Raw genomic sequence first — 25,738 nt, forward strand, 5'->3', positions numbered from 1 at the left:
CAACTCAGCATGCTTTAATGACATGCCTGTTACATGAACAAATGATTTTGATAGAGTTTTCCAGTAGGTTAATTATTTGGCTCAGTGATATTGAAGTACACTAGATTTTTTGTCGTAGGTTAGTTGTATCATAAGTGTTGTTTGTACATTTGTTGTAGGTTGTGCTTTTGACAGCCTGCCCTCTGCTCTTCTGTTTTCTCTTCCTTTCTTCCTTTTCTTCTCCTCTACTATTTCTCTGAACTCTCTAGTGCTGAAGGAGCTCCCTCTTTGGCATTGTCTTTCTATTTTCTTTTTTTTCTTCGCTCTCTTTATGTTTTACTGCTTTTCTCTTCTTCCACTTGCATGTCGGGGAGCACAACAGAGCGAAGCCATCAGGGAGAAAAGGTTTTGATGGGGAGAGTGGGAGAAAGAAGAGAGAGGCAGCATTGGGTCAGAGGCAAACTTTAAATGGAGATTAACTGAGGAGGGATTTGGTTTTGTATTAGACAATTGTGTATAAAGCATCACTTTTAAATGCTATGAATCTATATTTATAGATGTTTACATTCTGCAGTATGTTTACTATGCTATTTCATGTGCCTTTGTATCTGAGGACAAAAATATACAAAGACAAGTGGAGGTTATTCCTGTAGGATGAGAGACTTGAGAGAGTTAATGGAGTGAGAGCTAGAGTATACCAAAAAAGGGGGTCTCTGTTGCAATATAGATGTGGATGTCTATGTAAATATGCATGTGTATCTGCTTGCATATGGATATTTTTGTGTGTGTATTCTTCTGAGATTAAATCTTTTGGTGTCTTTGTATTTCTGTGTTCACCCTCAGGTGTGTTTACTTGATTCAGATCACAAAGAATGTGTTTGGTTGTGCACTGGTGTGTTTATGTGATAGGAACACAGCAGGTCAGTAATTGTGATCAGGGCTGTGCTGGTGTCCTGTGTGTGCATGGTTCTGTGTGACTGTACTTTGTCGCACGGTGAATAATCAAAGGAGCGTATCAATAATCAACCATATTTGGCTGTGTCTATACATTACTATGTGGAAAATGAATTCTGTAGGTATGCGTGCACAAACAGGTCTTATCTTCTGTTCTTTACGCACTGCTTTGCTCAAGGACATGTTTCAGACATCAGTGGGCACACTCTACACACACACACACAGAAAACACCTATTTTCAAAAGCAACCATTTGGCTGTAACAGATCAGAATTAAATTATTTTACGCTTTGAAATTTCAAACAACAAGAAATTGTATATACATACATACTATGTTTGTCTCACAATAACAGCTTGACCTTGACAAAGTATCACTGTTTTAAACAGTTCCTCAGTATGTTGAAAGGATTATACACTGACATTCTCTCTTCATGATCCGTGTAGCTATTTATGTTCAACCTGGTTTCTAAATTCTCATATCAGCGTGCCTCCACATGAAGTGCAATTTTATTTATTGCTGGTGCATCTCAGTGGGAACAACATAAATACTACCGGCCTGCAGCAATGTTGTAGGAACATTGATAGAGAATTTGGGTGTGTTGCTGTTGTATCAGTGGAGCCTCCCTCTGGCAGTGTGTGTTAATTAAAGTAGTGCATGTCAACCTTGAGAGAGGCCTGATAACACTCAGCAATGTCGTGTCTGTGACTTTTGTAAGCCTCTGAAACACACATGGCAGTGGGTGCACACACACAGTAATCTACACATAAACACTTGACAGACACAGACATGCAAACCCACATGCTGTATCAAGTCAGTACATCGTAATTAGTCTTTCCTGTTTGTATTTTTTCCACTGTTCGTTTATACACTAATGGATTCTCTTAATGAATGGGTCTTGCGCCATAACACCTTTTCATCCCTCTATCTCTGCCTCTAGCTTTCCTTGCCAGCTCTTTTTTATGTTTACACGAATGCAACATCAGTCATGAAAAAGCTTCTCCAGCGCAGTGCATTTATTCAAATTAACTTGCTTAACAGTGACTAGGACAGTGATGGAGTTTAGTATTTCAGTGGTTCTGAAAGTCCTCCAGCCTCACCACCCTGTCTCAGTCTCTGTACCTCCTCTTTCCTCTCTGCCTTTTAATAGGTATAAAACTCTGACTGAATTGTCTTTATTCAACCTTTCCATGATCTAAGTTGTGCAAAGAAATGCCTAAGTCTAAGTTTTGACTAAAATGCAATTTATGATGATCAACCATGTGATTTACTATAATCCTACTTTGTCAATTGCTAATAGGTTCGGCATGGTGTCTTTGCCCCATATCAGCACACTGACAGCAGACATGGCAATGCTGGTGTCAACACCATGTTAGATCACCATTGAATTGTGTGACAGCAAATGTAACTGCAAAGAGAGCAACAAGTGAGAATGGCTAAGGGTCTATCAAATCAGGTTCCATCTCTGCAATACACTGATTGCCAGAATATGTTATATATATTTATGTTTCTCTAAAAATACAAATCCATGCTTGATGACAGGTTTTTATTAAATGTGATATCAGACAGTATTAGACGGTCTAAATATTTTTAAAGCTATAGGGATAAAGAACCAAGATATGTTGTACGGCAGGATATAGACACGTGACCATCAGTAGGATCCCTGTGTAATAATACCTATCTAAAATATCAAGATACAAAAACACACACACTGTCACACACCCATGTATTGTCAAAACAGGATGCTGGTAATTGGGTTATGTTGTCTTTCAAAGGGAATGTGAGCTGCAGTAATGAAGGGATAAGCAGGCTGCCTGTGTTATGTGTCAAAAAGTGATCCAGTTGTGTTTCGGTGCAAGGCATTAGAGGACGTCCCTGAATCTGATCATATCTAGGTTCTATGTGATTTCCTCTTGTCATCCAATACCTCAAATCTGAACCAGAATCAGCTGGTGAGATCACTCAGATCACAGTCAGTGTGGTGATGAATGGTGCAGGAGCTGTGTGTGTGTGTGTGTGTGTGTGTGTGTGTATGTGTAATGTCTGTCTCTCCATCTGTATCTGTGTGTTGTACATGTGCATGGATGTTGCATCTATATGTGCCTGATAAGAATCTATACACTCTGTGACAGCCAATATAAATCCTTTTATGAACATCTTTATCAGTCTGATGGGAGTCTCGGCACCCTGGCCCTGCTCGGGTGAGATTGTTACATCAGTAACAAGCTGTCACAGATCTGCCTTTACTTGTGACTCTAACCGGACAAGATATAGATAGACTTTATTACTCCCCACTGCTTCTAAAGCCACACAAGCTTTTCGTATCATAACAATACAGTGGGAATAAGGCTGCATGTTGTATCACTTTCAAAGCATGAAACAATGTTTTTGGTATATTGCAAGTATAAGTGAGAGTGTAAGAAACAAAGAAACGTACTTAACTTTTTGATATGATTCTGATGATTATGCATTATATCATTGATTAATAAGGAATTAGCTTTTTTCTTGGTCAAACCAGATGGTCAGCAGCACAGCAGCAGCTCCGGAGCTAATAGGTATTCAGGATCATGTTTGTGATTGAAGGGCAGTGTTCTTATGCACTGCACCTGACACCGCTCTTTGTGAGTTCTATCTTCACGCATGATTGTGCTAGTACAAGAGAAATGTCTTGTTAAACCCACTATCATCATGAGATTGATTAAAAATAACTATCTGGGTTGTAGAACTCTTGAGGGCAGGCCAAAACATCCAGAACATGTTACTCATTTTTGTTAGACAATCACCTAGCCTACTATCATTCATGAGCACCTCTTCTAGGAGAACACCATCCATTTCCAGTGCACGTACTATACTAAATGCCACATATTGTATCTCAATTGTGCTTGAAAAAAGCAGTAGACCGGAAAAATAGAAGCATGTAAAAATGTTATGAATATTCCAATAAATAATTAAGGTGCTGGGTGAGAATAAACTGAGGCATGAGAGGTCCAGCAGTCAATATTATGTCTGCCACATAATGTCATAAGGTGACATTTCAAAACCACATTTCTCTCAGACACATTGTGACAGTCATACGTCGATAAAAAGAAATTCACTGAGACAACATGGAATAAAAGGTTTTGTCTTTCGGTTTAAGCTGTCCAGTTACATATAAGACTGATATGACACTGTAAATAAAATGAAGCATATTTTGTACTTGAGTACTTTGCTGGAGAGATGAAAGAAAGTTCATCTCTCCAGCAAAGTACAGATGTCACAGACAGTAATGGCTCCTCTCTCATTCTCTTGGCATAACCAGAAGTGACGTTTTTATAATTACAATTCTCCTTCACCACTGTGGACCAAACTACTGTCATTACTAATTCATTCCGGGGGATGGAGGGGGAGAGGAGGGAAGGGACAGGCGCAAAGAGGAAGAGGAGAAAAGGAAAAAAAGAGGAAGAAAAGGTTGGAAGGACAATGACTGCAGGGAAGAAAGAGTAGTGGAAAAATAAAGAAGAGGAGGGCAGGATAAAGGAACAGAGGAGGAGGTAAGAGGAAGAGACAGAAGGACAAGTCAATGTTGATGCTGAAGGACGAATACGTTTGTGTGAGAAAGGAAGTTGGGGATGAACTCTTGTCTCTTCGTCTCTCCTACTTCCCTCAGGGTTTCTGCTGCTGCTAGGGGACTGCAGGTGGACTCTTCCTTCCCTTTCTTCCTCTCCTTTCTCCATCCGTAGTCCTCGCCATTCCGCACCAGTCCTTGTTGCCATGGTAACACGGGGGGCGAGCAGAACCATGCAACAGAGAGATGTAGGAAGACGCAGAGAGAGAAAGAAAGGTCTAGAGGGATCCGCTCTTCCATTTCCGTAATCTACAGGGAAGAGGGTGTCCCCCCTCAGGTCCACCTCAGTGGAAAAATAGATTCAAGAGAGATGTTTGCTTTCAGAGAGCACATGCTATCATCTACCTGCTTGGCTTGGTTGTTGAGGCTTCACTGTTTAGTTTGACATGCATAAAGCAAAGGAATTAGGAGGAGCATACAGAGAAAAAGACGTATTAAGTATAAGGAAAAATGTTAATGGTTGACTTGGATTTAAAGGAGCATTAAGCGACATCCACTGCCACTAAATGACGCACTAGAGCACCAGCATCTCAGACCAAAACAGATGGGCTCTCGGCCCACCAGACTCCATTGAGACAAACAGTAATTTTACATTGCAGATCGTTGTAAGACACACTTCATTCAAACTGGACAGCAACTAAATAAATCTCACCAAACCATCTTTGTTTGTCTTTGTCTTTCCACTGTTCCAACAATCACCAACTCTGGTTTGGTCAAAATAAATCCTTAATTCACCGCGTACGATGACAAAAGAACTAGCCTTTATATTGCTCTCCTGTTTCACATGGAGGGACTCACACGCACACACAGCCGGTGCGGCTGTATAAACAAAACACAGAGAGGCTGGACATAGCAAAAGTTTGCTGCTATATTAATGTTCAGAATCTCATATACAGAACCTTTAAGCCTTTTTATAAGGAGCATAAGCTGCTTCCAGATTTCTGGTGAGTGGTGCTTTTGACTGCTAATGCCAATATCATCTAACTCAATCACCACAGTACATATATTTGTGTTCATATTAACTTTTTGGTGTACTGCTTATCACCTTCAATGAGGTGAAACTACTTAACAATTGTGACACCAGATGGTCCATCGTCTCTGCTGTAGTTTGAATGTGCAGAAAGTTACAGACTTCAGATTTTAGTTATCATATAATGTGTTGACTCTTGCAAAGAACAGTTTGATATCATGGTGCACATGTCTGTGTGTGTATATAGACCTCTTTATTGCCCCCTGCCAATAGAAGTTCAGACCTAAAAGCCTAAAAAATGTTTTATAGTTAGTCACTTGGTGTTGGTTGTTGTTTGTATAAAAGCTGCCGGAGGATAAGCTCATTAACGCCACCAAGCAAAAAAATAGGGCCGTTAATCAGGTGGCATTTTAGGCACAGTTGGAAGTGATGTGTGTGCACACGTGTTTGCAGGAATGTATACTTTGATATATACATATACACACATGCACACAGAGGACATAAACAGAACAATCCAAACAACCAACCAACTCATTACCAACTCTCCCTGCTTAGCAAAAGGCAAAGATAACAGGAAAGCTGGCACAGTGAAAGCAATGCTGTGCTTATTCAGCGGCTGAACTTGACTTTTGAGACCAACATGAGTATGATTTGAGCACTTTATTGAACCTTTTTGAATAGCTGCCTGGCCTTGTTTATGAATAGATCTTGACTTCATGGTCCCTTGCTCATTCACTGCACCATTCTGAAGAAATGTCTTTAGCTGGAAATAAAAGTCCAATAAGAGAAGTGTTTGTCCCTCACCTGATACAAGACACACTTTAATTTTAAATTTGGTGGTGTTTTTATCTGGAAGATGTTTTTTCTCTTCAGATGTTAAAGTCTTTAAAATTATAACAAAACACATATTAAGTGCAGGTGTTAAGACTGACCAGCATTTAAGACCACTATCTTTCTCCTTGCTCTTTGGGCTCCCAACTACAGTAACTTCTTGTACCATGATGTTTCTCCTTTCCTATACTCTCTCAATGTTTTTTCACTTTTAATCATAGTTATTTATTTCTGCTTATGCAGGATATTCCATCCATTGTGCAGTGTCTATTACTGTTGGAAAGGTAAAATATTCTGGCTGTCAGATATTTTGAAATACACCATAAATATTTGAGTTCTAACAAGATCAAACAAAGTTGAGAGTAACTTTGAAAAGTTAGTGTTGGAGCCCATGGACCTCGGAGCTCATTAGTGAGTGTCCTGTCTAAAAGCAATTCTTCAGCTGTATCCATTTTGTTCCTGACAGCACATGTCACACTGTGTTTCACCAACAAACAAGCAAGTCGCTTTCTTGTTAAGCAAATATTTCATTACCTTCCATCCCAAGTTTATGCTTCTCTGTGATCAGGCTAATGGTCAATAACATACTGAGTGTAACACCGAAGTGTCTGTCCATATCCATGTAGAGGGAAGGCAGACAAATTGCATGCGTCTGCATGCATGCGTATGAGTGTACGCACAAACACACATACACTAAGAATAAGAATTAACCTTGTGAAGTGAGGGGCATAATTCCATGGTAATTAGTGTTCTGTGTAATCAGTTTTTATTTTCCTGTGCTGTTGTTAGGCACAACAGACAAAACAAAAGGAGGCTTGCACGCCTCTCTCCCTCTCTCGCCCCCTAATTACAAACATATCCAATTAATTACACACAAGTCCTGCTTTCATCTGTGTGCACCACGTGAGAGGGAGAGATGAGAATGCAAAGCAGTCAGACCGTAGCAGTGACACACACTAATACACAAAGAAGAAATTCATAATTAGTCACTCACTGGCATCATATGTATGCACGTGCACATGTGAGCCTCAGAGTGGTTGCTTAAGACAAACATGTTGGACATTTGTGACTCAACTGATGTTGATTTGACTATTGACTAAAAGTTGTGCTTTTGTTGGTTGTGTGTGTACAGCATATTGTGTATGTCCCTCTGTGCATACTGTAGTAGAGATGAGGGGAATTTTCCTTTGGTTATTTTGTGTGTGTGGCGTGTGTGTTGATATAGTGATGAGAGAGCTTGTGTCCAATCAGTAGAGGGATTAATACGCACCTGCTGTTTGAAATCAAACAATTTAGCAGGATGTAGGATTCACCAAGTCGCCCCCTGCACATGTTCTCTTTAATTCTCTATACATGCGGAGTGTCTTCTAGCTTTTTGTATCAGACATAGTTGGACATCAAGTGGGATAGATAAATCTCATGAAGTAACATCATGCATGTCACAGCCTATAACTTTGTAAGTCACTTGATGCTGTATTCCCAGTAGGAGCTGTGGCTTGCAACATATATATGTTTGCATGACATCTAAGACTCTGACTGATCTCAAAACTTAACAGAAACTTTCTCCATATTCTCCTGTTTCATTTGACTCTGTACGTTCACAAAGTGGGGTCATAGAGCTTCAGGAAAATTAGAAATTTGCACTATGCTATGCAACGTTATGCTCCTCAGATTTTTAAAATGATATATTCATAGGTTTTTCCTCCAGCTCTTTCGATTTTTTTTTCTCACCTACTGCCCTCCACCCTCTTAAAAACTGTCCTCCACTGAGTGCATCCAGTACCCAGGTACATGCCAGCCTTAGTGACTGCCTTATTGTCCAATTAAATCACTTCTCCCACTCCTCGACATTGCACTTTCTCTGTCTCCCCCACACCCTCCCTTTGTCTTCCTCTCCCTATGAGGCCTTTGCCCTATTTCTTTAGTTGAGAAAGTAAAGGCCTTTGGGCCTTATGTTTTTCAATTACGCATGGTGCAGAGAGTGAGGGGAGCTGGGGAGGGGGTATACAGAGAGAAATTGAGAGAATGCTAGCTGTCTTCTAGTCTCTGAGTGTCCCCTCAGGGAGGCTGTCCAGGTAAAGCAGAGGCGTTTGTTCTTATTTAGCGCCTGTGGCTGGCTGTGATTTAGCCTGCCCTGGGACTATAGGGCCTGAGCACAGAGGAAAGTGCCTTGTTGAGGAGAGAAGGGAGAATAAAGGTGAACAGAATAGAGGTGTAGGTCTGGCAGAGGATAGTAGACAAAAGTGGAGAGTGTGAAGTAAGAAGTAGTGGAAGTGGGGAGAGGTAAAGAGAGACATTAGTAGTGGAGGTTATTGGGACCAAGGTAAGAGGAATTAAATAAGAGTGCATATGAAAAAAGAGGACAGAATTGTAGAAAAAAGGGATTGGTGTCTTTGGCTTTTTCATAGGTTCGGGATATGACTAAAGAGAGGCTTGGTTGACTAGCATGGGTGCTTGCCACTTGTGTCTGAGGTCATTCAATATATGCGTGAGAAAGATTGAGACAGATAGACAAAGCCTAAGTCATTGTCAAACTCTAGTGACAGTAATGATTGTGTTCTATGCCCCTTGAAACCCTTAGGTCATAGCATTGAGCCTAGCCCTACTCCATAGGCATTTCTGCCCCAAGGCCAAGTGTCTTTGGCTGTGAAATGGTTCTCAGTCTCACCCTCTCAATGCCAAAACCACCGTGAAGTGGACTTCAGCCTGTATCAATGACTCCTCTTCATGGGCTCCTTCATTATAATCAATTCAATAGCCATGGCTGTACGCATTCACATCAGTAGCATTCTTTGGCTGGTCTAGTTCCTTCTTTTTATGAAATCCTTTACCACTGACACACACAGAACATCAGTTCAAGGTTATTTGTGTTTTTTTTCCTCAAAGGTTGATTAGCCATGCATTCTTTCAGTGTGTGTGTGTGTGTGTTTGTATGTGGGCATGAGTGTGGAATCCCAAAGAGCCTTTGTGCCCTTATTTGAGTTTTGACCACCCTTCTGAACCCCTGTGATGATTGACAGGCCTTTTGTCAAATAGAGAGGACTCACTCAGACCCCCTGCTGTGGTTGCAGTTTTGTTTTGCCGTGGGGTTTTGTTGAGTCTGAAAAATTGTTTCAGTCTAAATTTCTTTGAGGTGTCATTGGATGCTTGCTCCCATGGAAGTACAGACAAGTACATGCACATCCATGTGCACGCTAGAGACACAGACACACCTTTTATCTTTACACACACCACTAGAGCCCTCAGCCCCTTTGCCTTTCCCACTGTTCATCCCTGTCAAGCCCTGTAGCAGCCCAGTGGCTTTTTGTCCATTCTCTCACTCCAGTGGCAGTAGCTTTGTCGTCCTTTAAAGCATCTAGTAGACATCTGCATTGCATAACCCCAGGTGGCTTTGGAAGTGTGTGTCAGAGCCAATTTACTAAAATTGAATACAGTGGCACACACATGTCCTGTTGATTGCAGTGCCATGAATCATCTACTCGTTTCTGTCAACAACTTTTATTTTACAGTTGGTTGAATGCATTCACTACACAATGCATAGACGGTATCTGTAATTTAAAGAGAAATAAAGCATATGTATTTGTTTAATCCCAAGAAAATACAGTCCCAGACTGTTGCCATTTCATTGACTTCGCCTGATGTTCATTGTCTTTTGTGAAAGTGATGTTGCAAGCATTACCACCCAATTTCTTTCCCCTGCTTAGTTAACCCTTACAATTCACTTGGCTAGTTTTGTGAAGTTTTGAAAGGAAAATTGTCAGGTTTTTACCCAGTAGTAATAATAATATTCATATCAGCAGGTAATTACAGTTCCTTCAATAGAGAGTTAATCCACATGTGCCCTCTCTGTGTTATCGGGGTGCATACCAGGGGAGCTTTGGAGGTAGGCCCATAGAAAGACCTAAATTACTCTTTTATTCTGGGAGAAGACACACACAGAGGTTTGTGCGTACACACTCATGTACGACACCCACATACTTACGTCTCTGTTTCTCTCTCATACACACACCTCTCCTCATTCCCCTCTCATCAGTGCCATATCTCACTCCATTTCCCCGTACAATGGCTGTGCTGTATTAGAACCATCCCTGAACCCCTGCAGACGTACTCTGTCCCCAGGCCCAGACTATGACACAGTTGGCTGGGGCAGAAGAAAGACCCTCTGGCCCTGCCTCATTAAAATGGTAAAGAGCTAGAGGAGGATAGGAGAGCTAATCCTTCTACCAGACCTAGCGTCCTCATCTCCTGGCCTGAGACCGGGCTTGCTAAAATACATAGCCCCTGGGAGATGGAAATGGCTCAAATGGGACAGTTTAGGGGCTAGGGGTGAGGGAAATGGGTTTGGGGGGAGGGGGATTTTGAGTGTGTTGGTGCTTTAGTGATACACAGCTGTCCAACAGAGTGTGATCCTAGATTTGTAAACATCAAATTGTGTCTTGTGCTGTTTAACATCAGTAGAGAAATGTTCTATTAAGTACTGATAGTTCAACAGTATTGTATGCTAAAAGGTTTCTACAATAATTTGATTTTTGACATCAACAATAGCATAAACCTCTGTGATGTAACCATAATAGGGTAAATAATTTTGTCAGCTGCCTCTTATCATACAGTATCAATGTTTATTGGAATACCAGCTGGGTAGATTCATATTACTGAGTGAAATGTCAATCACAGGAAAACACATCATGTTAATTTATTTAATTTACTAAAGAGGTTAACAACAATGATAAATATTGCGAAAACTATATTTCAGGACCTTTTCAGCATACCAGTAAATACTTTTGGATATTTGACGGGGTTTTTTCCCCAAAAGTGAAACTTGGCTCCAAGGCCAGTGCAGCCAAGTCCACACTGCATCAGTCATTCAGTCGATCAGTATGTAAGTTGCAGGGCTTGCAAAGCAGGGGGAAAACTGGGAAATGTTGTTAATTTCCCCGAAGACTGACGTTACACAGACTAGCTGAGTAGTGACAACAATAATCCCTTTTACTATTACTACATAGTGACAGCCAGCAAAAAATGCTGCAGTATATATTTTGTGGTATTAATTGCATTTATTGATTGCGCTTTAAACACCACAGTGCCAGCAACTTAATAATGCAGCAATTGATTGAATACACAATAAGTGTTACATGTACTGGTTTTACCATTTAGGCAGCATTAATTCCCGTAACTCTACACACCCAGAACAATGGGAAAGACGTAGAGAGAAAATGGATGAGGTTGGTCAATGTGCTTACTCAGCGGGTCTACCTGAAGACTTCCCGACAGATAACGATGCTCAGCTTTCATCCCAGAGAGAGAGAGAGACAGAGAGAGAAAGACAGTAAAAGGATGAGCGAACCCATCTGTCTGTGTCCAAAGTTAAAGCACTGAGGCAGCACTCTCCTCCAGACTGTGCAATTAACCCACTCTGGAGGCTGGAGGAAGGGAGGAACATTTAGCTGTGCGGCTGCTACTCTGAGAAGGAGACCCTGATGATGGTCTGTTTGTATTATATTAATGTGTTTGGCAGTGGACAGCAGCAGTGTTATTTTATGCATATGTTAGTCTTAGATTTGTGCAGTTACTCAAGCATTCCCATCAAATAATGAAACAAAAAGCAGTCACTTTAGACCATGTGAATAAAATAAATATAATTTATGCATGTAGTAGCCTAAAGGAGTATACAGAGTTTAGGGAGATTTACCATTAACTCTGTGTCCTGGTAGCTCTTACTCTCTGCTTGAGACAATTCTTCATATATATACTTATACATATATACATACTTGACATTTACCCATAGCTGCAAAGCTCCTGAAATGATGCACAAGCAATAGAAAAAGCTTGTGTGAATTCTTTATGTTATATATATGCTATATTATTGGCAATTGAGAGTGCTGCTTTCCAACTTTGCACATTATTGTTGATGTTTCATTTTATAATTACTTTCTTGGCTGATCACAGCAATTTCACATCAGCTCCTCAGTATCAATGAGCTTCCCACAGAGCCGGACGAATTAGCTGTTTTGTGGAAGGGTTTAGTTATAAATGCTTATCATAACAGGGTATGGCTCAGCTCTTGTCTCTCTCTCTCTCTGTGTGTGTGTGTGTGTGTGTGTGTTGTACCTGTGTGTGAGGCTGTTGACATCTGGTATTAACATGTGTCTTCGGTGATCCGATCACAAGTGGAGAGCTCTAAGTACAGGTGTGAATGCACCCAAGATGCGTTGAGGACACATCCGATCCGAGATCCGATCGCTCAGACCACAATCGGAGGTGGTCTAGGCCGCCCTCATATGACCACATTTTTTTAGTAGTGTGTACGCGAAGGTGTCCAGGGCCACATTAAAGGAAACCCTACTCTTCTGATGTCCTCTGCGTGAGCGAAAGTAAAGTGTGAAACAACAAGCAAAGCCACAACAACAGATAAAAAAAATTGTTGCGGATGGAATACACACGAAACACGCTGTTTGATGTCCTCCGGCTGCTCTGCCTCAACTCTGTGATTTACAGAGTTTCCCGATGGACAGATAACTTTCCTTGTTGCTAAAATAACCGCTAGCTGCAATGATGTACGTGTTTATTTGTATATAGAGCGAGGAAGTGAGCTCCGACCACAGTGGAGACCCATTCTAATGCCAGGTCTGAACTGATGAACTTAGAGCTGTCCACCTGTGATCAGATCACTCAAGTTGTTATGTTAATTTCAGGTATAAACGGCCTCTGTGCATGCAGGATGCTGCCATCTTTTTCAAATGCTGTAGGAGGCCATTTGCCTCATTTGCATTTGACTGTTGATCATTCATTCAGTCATTCATTGAGCCTGCTCATCTGCCTCAAGTGATTTCTGAATCCACACACAGAGGATGTGGACAGCAACCAAACAGACTCTGAGTGCCTATTGAGAAAACTGTAGATGATTCAGGGCAATAAGCACCACATACTGTTAGCTTTGATTATAATAATTATCATGACATACATGTTAAAGTATTCATTATGTGTAATTTCCATTTTTCTGTGTGGGGGTGGTAGTTTCTGCCAAAGAGTCAAAAGTTTTCAGAAATTGCCAAGTTAATACAGTTTGTGAGTGTAAAAGCACTGCTTAGAGGACAGTTTTGTTCTCCTCCCCACCCCTCATTTGTTTTTTCTCTCATCTTTTTTTCTTATCTCCCTGTTTTTTTGCCAAATTAATATGTTGCGTCTAACATACAGGGATTGGACTGGGAGCGAAGACTGTTATTTGGCATGTGTTTTTTTGTTTGCTGTCTGTATACAAACACAGCTTATTTTTTTTTGCCTGTCACTTCTGGCCTACATTTGACTGACATACTGTACTCTACTGTACTATACAATGGTGTTGTATTTCAACAGTCTGACATTCACACTCTCAAGTGCACACACACACACACACACTGTCTCTCTCTCTGCCTGTGTGTTGGCTGGCAGTAAGCCAAGGCCATAGTCATAAGGCAGTGACAGTAGATGACAGCAGTAAGATTAAAGGGCGTGGGAGTTGTGAGTATGGCCGGAAGACTGGCAGGTCCATAAATATCAAATGCAGGGATGCCCCCACTAGTTCATAGCACCATATCGTCACACAGCCCCATCATAGAGGATAGACCTGGTACAATGAGATTTGGATGTGACTGTGTGTCTGAAGGAGAATGTTAGGTTAAAAGTTAGGTAGAAGGCATAGTAGAAGTGCTTTCACATACTACACATCTTTGTTTTCTATCATTATGAAGTGAATATCTTTGGGTTTTGCACTGTTAGATAGAAAAAGCTGTTTGAGAATGTCAGCTTGGGTTCACAGGACTTGTGATGGGCATTTTTCACTGATATTTTATAGAATAAACCATTAATCAATTAATCTCAAAAATAATGTTATGTAGGACATAAATGTTGCACTCTAGTGTAGCTACACTGGATACTCACCCACTGACACAGTCCCCCCATTTCCACAGCAACAAAAACACACAAATACACACCCACACATGCTGAAGCAGAGTGATAAACAGCTGGAGGGCCTTCTGTAATTAAACCTGTACTGCTGTTTTGAAGCTGTGAATGCATGTATGTGGGCAGACACACACACACACACACACACACACACACACACACACACACACACACACACTTAGGCACATTTCCTGGTACAGTTACATCTCATGCATTCTTTCTCTCAAGGCTGAGTAAATTTCAGAAGCTGTGTGGAGATGAGTGGTGCCTATCGGACTGAATTACACCATAAACACATCTCCAGCATTATCTTGCTGCCAGAGCAGTTTGAACATAAAAATCTAATACAATAAACATAACAAGAATTTATTTGGTAGACTGTAGATTTGTTGATCTGCTTAGTGGGAAAGTGTGTCTATCTTAGAGTATATATATTTTTTGTTTGTTTTTTAACAGTTTCCTCCCTTCTTTCTTTCATCTTTTGAACAATTTACTTGTTTTTATTTTCACTCTGTTATGCATTTTGTTGTGTTTTCTTATGACACTAATGACGTTGTGTATGTTGTTTGTGTGTATAGTGTTCCCGTTTGTGTGTTGCTTCAGCCAGCGAGTGCGTGTATGTGTGCGCATATTTGTCTGTCCCCAATGAGGTGTGCTCTCAGCTCTGAGTGGGTGTTTCACAGACATCCAAGAGACCAGCGAAAAATGTCCCATCAGCCAATGCAATGTGCAGTGCAGGTTAACCACGGAAGGCTCTGAAATCCATAATTGCAGCACAACACAGCCCTCTCTTTCTCTGTCTCTGTCTCTCTCTCTCTCTCTCTCTCTCTCTCTCTCTCTCCCTCTCTCTCTCAACTAGCATCCTCTACATTCCCCCCTCTCTCTCTCTCTCTCTCTCTCTCTCTCTCTCTCTTCCCTTCCCCCTTTCTCCCACACTCCCTCACTCTCTCTGTCTCCCCAGATGAATTGGAGCAGAGATGAAAAGCTTTCAGGAATGCTGGCAGACAGGCAGTGCTTTACAGTAATCTAACCTGGGGAAGATGAAAGCCAGCTGGGAAGCTGGGAATAGAGCAAGGGGGGGAAAGGTGAGAGGAAGAGAATGACAGGATAGAGTTTTGGGAAAGAAAGGAGCAGAAGGAATAGATGGGCAGAGAAAGAGAGGGTAAAAGAGTGAGTGAGAGAAGATTTGTGAAGAGAAGGGACACAGAGGTAACAAGAGAAGGATAGTTTGTAAAGAAGACTGAGGAAATGGATAGCAAAATGGGTAAAATGCTTGGAGGAGAGAGATGGGAGAGTAAGAGGAGAAAACAGCAAAACTTGGGTGGAAGTGCGATAGATTGGAGAAGGGAGAAGTTAGAAGGGGAATATAAGCGTCATGTTGGTACAAGTGAGTAGGTTATTTTGTATTGTCAGACAGCCATGAAAAGATATTTGGCTTTGCCTTAAAGAATAATTCCGGTTTATTGCAACTTTGGTCTTATTTTCACAGTTTCATTCCACCTGTCATTCCTATATACACCAAGTTAATTGCTGAGGTCTGGGCCACTTTGTGTTTCAACTTTGACCTAACGTACAGTACTTGCTGTAGTTGTAGTTTCCCTGTCTATTGGATTGTTATATTATACATTTTAGGTGGCTTATTGTCTTGTTAAACTATGATTTTCTGACTGGTCATGTTTCTCGCCCCGCCTGACTTCATTGAAGCAATGTCTCCATGTTTCCAGATATTAGCAGATTCTTTGAGTTCAACGTTATCACAACCAATAGAAATGGGCAAAACTACAAAACTAAGACCCAAGTTGTAATAAACTGGAATTATCCTTTAAGAGTTAATTCATCAAATTAAACAATACACTTAGATCTCAGTTCTCTTGAGCCTCTAGACTCCTTTTATAAAACCTTTGTAAGAATAGCTAGTTACATTTTTAACACTCACTTTACTTAGTTGATATTAACACATAAATACAATTTCAGAATTTAAGTTGGATATTTTGGTTCTTTTGCTATCATATATGATAGTTAGGGAGATGGTGACAAACAGAAAATGAAAGCGAGACACTAAGGTGGGAATTAAGATGAAATCAAACCATGAAAATGGGCTGCTACATTTGGCATTGTAATTACTGTAAGTCAGTGTCATTTGGAGAGGTAGACATATAGTGTAATTGTAGCTGTCATACAGATGACAGCAGCCCAACACAAACCTGTAGAGTTTAAATTTCTGATCCTCTTTGGTGGAACAAACTCAATTGCCACACTGCTCACTGAACACTGAAGTAGCATCAAGTATACCACTGTTGTCACTCGAAATGGCTTTGGCAGGTGGAAGGGGGAGCTTTCTTTTTGTGTGTGTTTGTGTGTGTGTTCTTTGAATCATAATGTAGGTGGAGCAGGCCTGTCGTTGCTGTGACAAATCCCACCTCATGCACCTCTGGTACTTCTTGCGCAGAATGAGAGAAGCGCACCACAGCAAAACGCATCCCCACCTAATTGAAATTTTGAGGTATAAGAGGATTTCTGCACAACGTGAGCTGACAGGCTCCATTCACCAAATATCCTCTTAGACTCTCTGTCTCTCCCTGAGAAAGAATTAACTTTTATCTGTCTTCAAGTTTTAGTGCAGCTTACACCCATCACTATAGGAACGTTCTGCAGGTGATCTGTCTCAGTTCCTCTCAATCTCTCCTCTTTGTCTCTTTTTTCTCTCTGTCATTCAGGCTTGCTCTGCTCCAACAGGGACACTTGGTTTGCCTGTTTGCTTATCATGCTTTAACGTGTCACAGCATAAAAGGACAGAATAGGTAGACAGTGAAGAAATTAATGTAGATAATAAGAGATGGAGGACAGAGAGGAGGCGAGGAGATGGTAAAGAAAGACAGAGTGGAGAGGAGACAAGGCAGAGTGGGAGTTATAAGTAAGACAGAGAATGACTGTGGTTATTTGATGCCCTTAGACTGTCATATCAGCAAAGCCAGTTTCTCCACACATACTTAAAATCAACTGTCTGAAGAGAAAAATAGAGAACCATATTCAAGTTATGAGTCTGTGCTTTGACACATTAGCATTAATATCGACCCAGAATTAAATTTTCTGCAGTGTCTTGATTGCATGACATTCCACCAAGTGTGTATGTTCATTATGTTTTACACTACAGTAGCTAATATGTTTATTTCCATGTTTTGAGTCTATGTAATTACAGTACACATCTACATGCTTACACATCCAAACATAGTTGTAAGGGTACCGTTTCTATTCAAACATGTTTGCATGCTCCTTTTATTTGTTCCCTCGTCATTGTGATTAGATAACCAATCATCCTGAAACAACACACTCATTTATTTATGGGGTGAAGTTATTTGACTCCCACTGTGAAGCCTCCATTATCATGCACAATACATTGCTTTTGTGCTACCGCATAATGCATGGGCGTGAAACTCTAATGTGCTCCCTTGATAAAGAAGCACAAATTTTAGAAAAACCTCCCATGGAGTCAGTGAAAGGACGGCTTATACTTGTGATGTCTTCATTGGTATAAGAGAAAGAATGTGTTTGAAAATAACATAGAGAGCAGGGTTTTACTGAATGAGTACATGACCAGGTTGGGAATCGTTTTCTTGACTTATTTAATTCTTCTTAACAAAATTTCAAGGAATTGCCATACCACCTGGTAATCAGTGTCACTCAGACTAATACATAGTGATTTTTATTTCTGACAAGCCCCAAAAACCCAGTTGCTTTATAAAAGTTTAAGTAGGGCCGTAGCCTAACTCAGGGTGAGATATTGCATCGCATACAGGGAGACGTAAAAATGCACTTGTTGTGATTAATGTGTTTGCCTCTGGTGGATGTCTGGAGTTAAAATAAGACAGGGAGAAGAGAAAAGAAAATAGAAGTAAATTAAGGGAACTGGTCTGATCTGATTCTCTTCCTTCTCACCTTGCTCTTTTTTTGAGCGCTCTCTTATGGCGAATGTCCCCTGCAAAAATGATTAGCTTGAGCGGTAATATCATGGCAACAACTCAGATGACAGAAGAAATCATGCACCACCTGTGGCTACAAATGTGATTTGTTCAAGACTGTTACCTTTTCTTGTGTGATGGTTAAGTCAAAAAAATATATTACTCAATATTGGATATAGTGTGTTTTTTTCTTTCTTGTTTTTGCATTCTTGAGTCCAATTCACAAGCTCCTTTAGATCAGATAGTTGATACTGTAGTTTCCAATCCCATATGTCAATCATGTATACAGATTTACCATAAATATACTAGGCTAAATGTATGACGTTAATGATGTGGCAAAAATAGCAACAAGGAATGTTTGCTCACACAAGGCTCCTGTGGCTGGTGGACATTGAAACCATTATATCAACCAGTTTCTCAATTTGTTCCAACACACACAACCTTCATGGAATGCATCCAGACCATTTTCAGTAGACATTAGCCTTTAGTCTTCTTGCTCTTTCTCAGTCTCACCAGTGATTTCCATTATTATCGCACATGCCTTGAGGGTTTACTGCAGTGTTATTCCTTGCTCTCCCTGTCCTCCTCACTCTCCTTGTTTTTCATTTTCTCACTCTCTGCCCGTCTCTTTGTCTCCCTCTCTCTGTCCCCTGCTATGCCAGCAATGCAATTTTTCACTTCAGTGGGAAAACAGGTAATAGAGGGAGTGTGCCAGTCTGTTTAATAAAGGAATAAAGGCAAAGAGGAGAGATGAGAAAAAAGGAAGCGCCCTTGGGGCTGAAAACAAGGGAATATACACACAGACACACACACACACACATAGTACATGCACACATACACTCTTGCACAGACAATAAAGAGGGAACACAGAAATTCACACCTGCTTATCTCTGAGGAATTGGTTGTGAGGTGCTTCCCTATTTAATTAGAAACTTTGGTAGGTACCTCATAAATCACCACAACATAAAACTGAAGGATATGCAATGAATTCTCCCCATATACATGCTGGTGCGCACACACACACACACACACATGCAAATCCGCACAAGTCCAAAAGGTAAGGCCATTGGTAATTCATGAATTCATGAGTATTTGTGATCTTCAGCTGTAGTCAGTGATGTGTGTGTGTGTGTGTGTGTGTGTGTGTGTGTGTGTGTGTGTGTGTGTGTGTGTGTGTGTACCACTCTGTACTGAATCTAGTCTGTCTTTACCATAGAGGCTGACACCAGTAGAATATTATACCACCACATTCAGGAAAATTGCTGGATAAATGTGTACTTCATCAACTTCACCTTTAAAAAAGAGTTAAAATCCCCATTGTAAGATCATATTACCCAATTCTGTGTGTACACCTGAGGAAAGACACAGGACAGAGATGTTGCGTTGAGAAACGGAGCACAGGGGAGCAGAAAGGTCACTGTGTAAATGTGATTGTGTGTGCACAGGACTGTGCACATATATAGCCCTGTGTATGTGTATTAATGCTTGAACTTGGGGCATGGTGCGCGTGCATGTGTGTGTGTGTTTGTGTCTCCAGAGTTATTCTGATGGCAGTGTGTGGTAACGGGATCCAGGGTGATGTCTGCTCTCAGACAGCGTCTGGCTCTCAGCTCCCCATCTATTATTCACACACCTGGATACACACACACACACACACACACACACACACACACACACACACACACACACACACACTGCCTTCTCCCCTTATGTCTTACTCTTTACTACACTTTCTTTTCCACATTTGTGGCTGAACTCTTTCTTATACGTGTGTCTCTTTGTGTATTTATGTATTTGTGCTTATCTCCCAGGAAACCAATCACACCCTTGAAGTCAATGAACTGCTCTGTTTGCCCAGGTAAACAAACTGAAAATTAGTATTGACCAGAGAGAAGAGGACAGACTGATAAGCAGTAAAAGAAATAAATAGATAGCCAGTAAAATAAAGCATAGTCTGGAAAAAAGGGACGAGAAGTTGTCAAAGTCATCCCTTCACCTTGGCTAGAGTTGATCTGAGCCTGTCAGTAGGTCATTATCAGACCTAGACATCTCTTTGGGGGCCTGGCCCATCTCCACCACCATGACTGGATAGGTTGCTGATTGACATTTATAGAAGCAGAGTATGGTCCAATCAAGGAAAGCCTATTGAGTTTGCCCCGTTAAGATGAAAGAATGCACCCCTGTTATGTGTTGTGTAACACAACCTTACATGGAGATGGATAAAGGTCACAGTGGGGGTGTTTGTGGGATGATACTTTGAATGTTGATCAAAGTCTGTCACCAGACTAGATGGTTTACATAATGAAGTTTCTGAGGAGAGCTAGATACCTTTTCTATGTAAGGTTGATCTAAGGTTTTCCTAACATTGTTTTTTTTTTGTCCAATTAATCATGACCTTATGTTATCTTAGGTCAGTGATTCTCAGTCTCCTTTGTTCTTAAGACGAACAGATCCTCTACTCATTATCCTCAACGGTTGGATAAATGGGTGATTGACAGTTAAGGAAGCAGGATTGTGTCAACTAATAAAAGTAGCATTAAGTTTACTTATGTGACTCAGTGGAAGAATGGGCAGTGTTGTCCTTCCATTGTTACATGTATACATGTGGAACATTATGGTCTTTTGCGTTTTCATTCTTCAGCCTGGACCTAACCGACTTCCCAATCAAGCTTCCATGTACATATGCTCTCTACACTTTGGGCAGAGATTTTGGCTGGAAAGTTCCTCTATCCGAAGGCTGCATGCCAGTCATTGTGGGAAGAAAGGAGGCAGAGAAATGAGGGAGCAATGTTGCGATAAATATAGAGGTGGATACACAGTAATTCTAATTGGTGGTCACTAATGCAAGAAAACATTATATATTAATATTTATAGTGATAGCAAGAACCCTATTTTCATTTAACTTTAAGTCAGTGTGATATTTATTACTTTATGCTATTTTTAAATAGCAAACTGTCACAATAAATTGATCTTTAAGTGGAAACTATTTAATTTACAGGCAGACAAAGTGGTGGAAGAAGATATTTCTTTCCATCTTTTCCTCCTCAACCTTCTCCTCTTTTTCCTCTTCTCTAACTTCAAAGCTAGCCGCCACTTGCTCTGCCATATGTCCAGCTTCCTGGGTGCTACAGTTCTCACAGGTGTGGACACCTGCCTACAACCATTCCTTCTCTGTCAAGTACACACATGCACACACACAAAATACAGCCCCCTGAGTATAATCTCAGTGTGATTATACTCAGTGGGCTGTATTTATATTATTCAACCTGCTGAAACACTTTACCAGCTGCACTCCTCCAAATGAATGGAATCCATAGCTCTGAGTTTGTGCACTGCTGTGTCACATGAAAGGCCAAGTCTTGATTCGACACAATAGGCTGATTTGGTGCCCTCACTACTCCGGGGAGCATGTTGACTTCATTAATGGTTCCCATAGCCTTTTAGCTCTCACACAGTGGCCTCTGGTCACAAAATATAATGGGGTGCACACCAGTCTGTAGCACTGCGACCGGGTTGCACCACTAATAGAGACACAGGTGGTGATGTGAGCTGAAATGATACCGTTGCCTCTGTGGGGTCCTTGAGGCCCAGCCAGTAGCTGCAGCAGCAGTGGCGGGAACAGCAGCTCTTATCACTGTAGAATAACGGGGTAAGAAAGGAAAAACAGTAGAGGAAATAATTGGTTTGAAAGAGAAATGTGTGTATGGGTTTTTCTCAGCCAGGCCAGGTATTTGTCTGCACTAAATGAGGTCTGTCAGGAGATCTCCACCTGTCGCCTCTAAGACCCTGCAACAGCTCTAATGAGACAGTGAAAGAGGAATTGGATGGGAAAAGACAGAGGGAAAGAAGGACTAGGAATAGATGGGTTGTATAGAGAGAGACAAGCTCTGACATCTTCTCTGCACAGTGAAAGTGTTGGAATGATGTATATTGCGAGGAAAAATGTCAAAACTGAACAATCAATGCACAGAAAAATTATGCAAGACCATGAGTACAGAAAGATTCGACTTAGAGGAAAATAAGAGCTGTAGCAGTTGTTGAATAAGGAATAAGAAAGAGACAGTTGTCCAGACACTTTGTCTTCACTTTGTGCACATTGAAATGGGCAAAAACACACATTTGTGTGTGTTTTGTCTTATTGGCTTGATGGAAGAGCCCCTCCTGTCCATTTCCACATAGATTAGAGCATCAAGTGCCAGGGCCCTTTCCTATATTATCTGGAAAAAATGGGTACCATCAATAACCATATACCAACAGGCTTTGCAGGGAGAAATGAAAAAACAACCCATCAAGTCTGCAAGGCTTTTTATTTCCGGTCACATCTGAGAGTGGAGAGAGTGAAGTGTTTTCAGTCTAAAAATGTGCAAGCACAATCAAAAGAGGGAGGATGAATGGGAGACAACATACAAAATACATTGTTCCAGCAGCAGAAGAATAGAGTCTGCAACAAACATACCAAAAAAGATGGAGTGAAATTTTGAAAGGAACAGAAGGAAAAAAGTAAATCAGAGAAACTGAGTGAGTTGTTAGAAGTCAAGCGGTCACAAATGTTCTCAAAATTGAACCGGCCATAACCCTGCAGGTATTTTAGTCAACCTCATGACTTACAGATTGAGACAGAACGAGATAAAGGAAGCGACAGACAGGGATAAAGAGCACAAGCAATAGCAGAGTAGGGAAATGAGTAACAAAAGCTGAGCTGTGAGCCCCCTGCCTGGTCACAGTGCTCTAAGGCAGCTCAGTAGTGCAAGGAATGATAGCAGGGAGACCTGTCACTCACCCGTTGAAGCCATGGGGGAGATTGAGGGAGGAGAGGGGGAGAGAGAAATGAGTTAGGAAGCCTCAAGACACTTGTCCCCTTTCACGTCCAACACCATCATCCCTCACAATAATTCTTGTCCTTCTCTTTGCCTCTCTCCTTGCTTTTTCTGTCTGTCTCTCAGCAGGCGGATAAGGTTAGATTAGTAGGCCACATGGACCTGCAGGCTAACAGGTACCACACCTTTAATGCCACAACGGTCAGTCACTGAGCCAGGGTTCCCCCCGCGGCTCTGTCTGCTATAGTGTCAGATCCCAGATGTAAGGTGTTGGAGACTGGAGTAACACCATTAGAAACAAACATGAGTGCACATATGCTTTCCTCCAACTCTGTATTTCTTTAACTTTCCTCTTTAGTTACTTCATTTTGCTGCTGCTATGACACAGTCACACTCAGGCCACCCACTAATACCCCTGTTGTCTTAGTTATACCACTTTTATCCCACGGCACCAAGTTGTGGAGGTTTTCCACAAGTTACTTTTAACCTCCTGTTCCTAAACAACCTAGCCAAAATAAAATATCTGCAGTGGATTAACCTCAATAAAAACCAAACCCAACAGGAGGGCCATTATAGAGGTCAAATTTCTGCATAGTTTTCACACTGCCAACGCATGTCTCTGTAGTTACTTCCCTGCTAACAATGACATTTCCCTGATTTGCACCCACAAAGCACCTTCTCTCACAGTGCAGGCATCCGGGGAAATGCATTAATTAAAATCCTGCTGTGTAGAAGATATGCCTAATCGCAAACATAATACAGAGAATGGTGAATTAAAGCACAGAATGAGTTCAGTTGCACTCTGTGGGGTTTTTTGCCCACTCATCCTCCTATAGAGAGAGGAGTCGAGCCGGAAGGAAAGTAGGAAAGAAGGGGGGATTTTTAATGAACTAAATGAATATTTTGCTTCCATAAAGTAAAGCAGTAAAGCACTGAGTTGATGTACCTTTGGATAACTGCAAGGTGTCTCTATTATAGCTTGTCATAAAACATAAAATGCTATTCCAAAAGACATTGTAAATGTAGAAGTACTATGGCATTAGTCATTCATGTGTCACCTGCAGCACTTGTTTTCAAAATCACATATGTTTAGTGCCTTCCTCTCTGGCCAGTCTTCCTCTCAGATAGAATAAAAACGTGTCTGTCTTTGATTCTCCCTAATAACTCTTGGCGATGAATAGCGGATCGTAAGTGATTCTCTGATCCAGCAATACTACACGACCATCCTTGCATCCCACATTAGTGTGCCACATCCTCAATAATACCCAGAGATTAATGTCAAATCATCCACACTCCCCCACTAGTCTCGCTCCAGTCCATCTCGCCTAAGGCTATATATTGAGGCATTCAATGTGGAAGAACAGGGTTTGTCCCGGCATTGATTGACACTGAGAGATGAATCCAGTCCGCCTCCTAGTCCCCTTTCTTTCTGTTATTCTCTCCACCCCCCCCCACCCCCCCACCCTCTTTTCTCTCTGTCTGCCATACGTTTCAGTGAGCTGGACAGATTTGGGCAATCAGACAACCACCATTGTATTGCTGTCGGTATGAATAGAATGCGTGGAGAGACACATTGCCATTATGTAGTGACGATACGTTGTTGCTTTTCTCCTTGTCTCTCACAGTGAATGTTCCTCTCAGTTGTCTCTGTCTGTCTGGCTGTCTCTGTTTCTGGGTTCTTATTGCATGTCCTGCCTTGCCTGGTTGAATGCCTAACACTCTGCTGTAGTTTGACAAAGAGGGTCGAAACCTGAGCGAAGTGTGGCAGGTCGGGTTACAGTGGCATTTGGCATGTGGCTATGCTGTTGCTGCTCCAAAATGTTTCTGATTGATATCTTGAACAGAGTAGGGACCCAAGGGCTTAAAGAGAAGACCCCAGGAGACCTCCATGTTGAAAGTGACAAATCCACTCAGATAAATATTGTAAATAGGTGAAAGGACACTTAATTATCATGATTGTATTACCCAGTCTTTGAATATCAGATTTGTAGCAAATTGACATTATGACTGAATAAACAGGAATTCTTCTTTGATCAAAGAAATTTTTCTTTGTTCCTGTTTTTGTAGTTTTGGCCATCATTTCAATTGGTTATAACATTTTACTTACAATTTCTTTGCTGAGATCAAGGAATTGATCCTGGTTAAGAGTCCAGTAGGGAAAAGTAACAGCAGCAGGTTGACAACAGTTTAACACAAATAGCTACCCACTTATTTGAAAATATAAATAAATGTGATTTAATGTTTTATCATTCATTGCTTTATAAAACTAATTACATGCACAGCTTCTGTAAGTATGGTAGGATAAAGTTTACTACTAAGTAGTTTTGCTGGATCTAATAGACATTTACAACATGATTTACCTTTGTTTTCAGTTCACTATTACTTACCACAATTCCTGATCTTAGCATTGAACAACACTACCAATATACTACAAGACCTTAGTTGTTGAACACAAACAATTTTCTTTTAAAGCATTTTGTATTTTAATTACATTTTTGAACAATGCTTATCATTTTATCATATCCAGCAGAAAAGGTTCATGGCCCTTATTGGCTGTAGAAATGCTGGCACTGACACTGGGTTTGCCAATGCACGTTTCAGGGATTTGGTGGAATTCCTCACACAAATGTTGTGATAATTTAAGTTTCCCAGCATGCTGTATGACTTTGGATGACATCCTGCTCCA

The 25,738-nt window shown here is 41.0% G+C and overlaps 1 protein-coding gene across 5 annotated transcripts in view; it reads left to right on the forward strand.

Annotated features, from left to right (window-relative positions):
- Positions 1 to 25,738, forward strand: part of plxna4 (plexin A4) — a 240,005-nt gene that overhangs the window by 106,850 nt on the left and 107,417 nt on the right. The gene's annotated exons all lie outside the window — the stretch shown is intronic.

This window comes from Siniperca chuatsi, linkage group LG23, assembly GCF_020085105.1.
Source record: "Siniperca chuatsi isolate FFG_IHB_CAS linkage group LG23, ASM2008510v1, whole genome shotgun sequence".
NCBI classification, from domain to species: Eukaryota; Metazoa; Chordata; class Actinopteri; order Centrarchiformes; family Sinipercidae; genus Siniperca; species Siniperca chuatsi.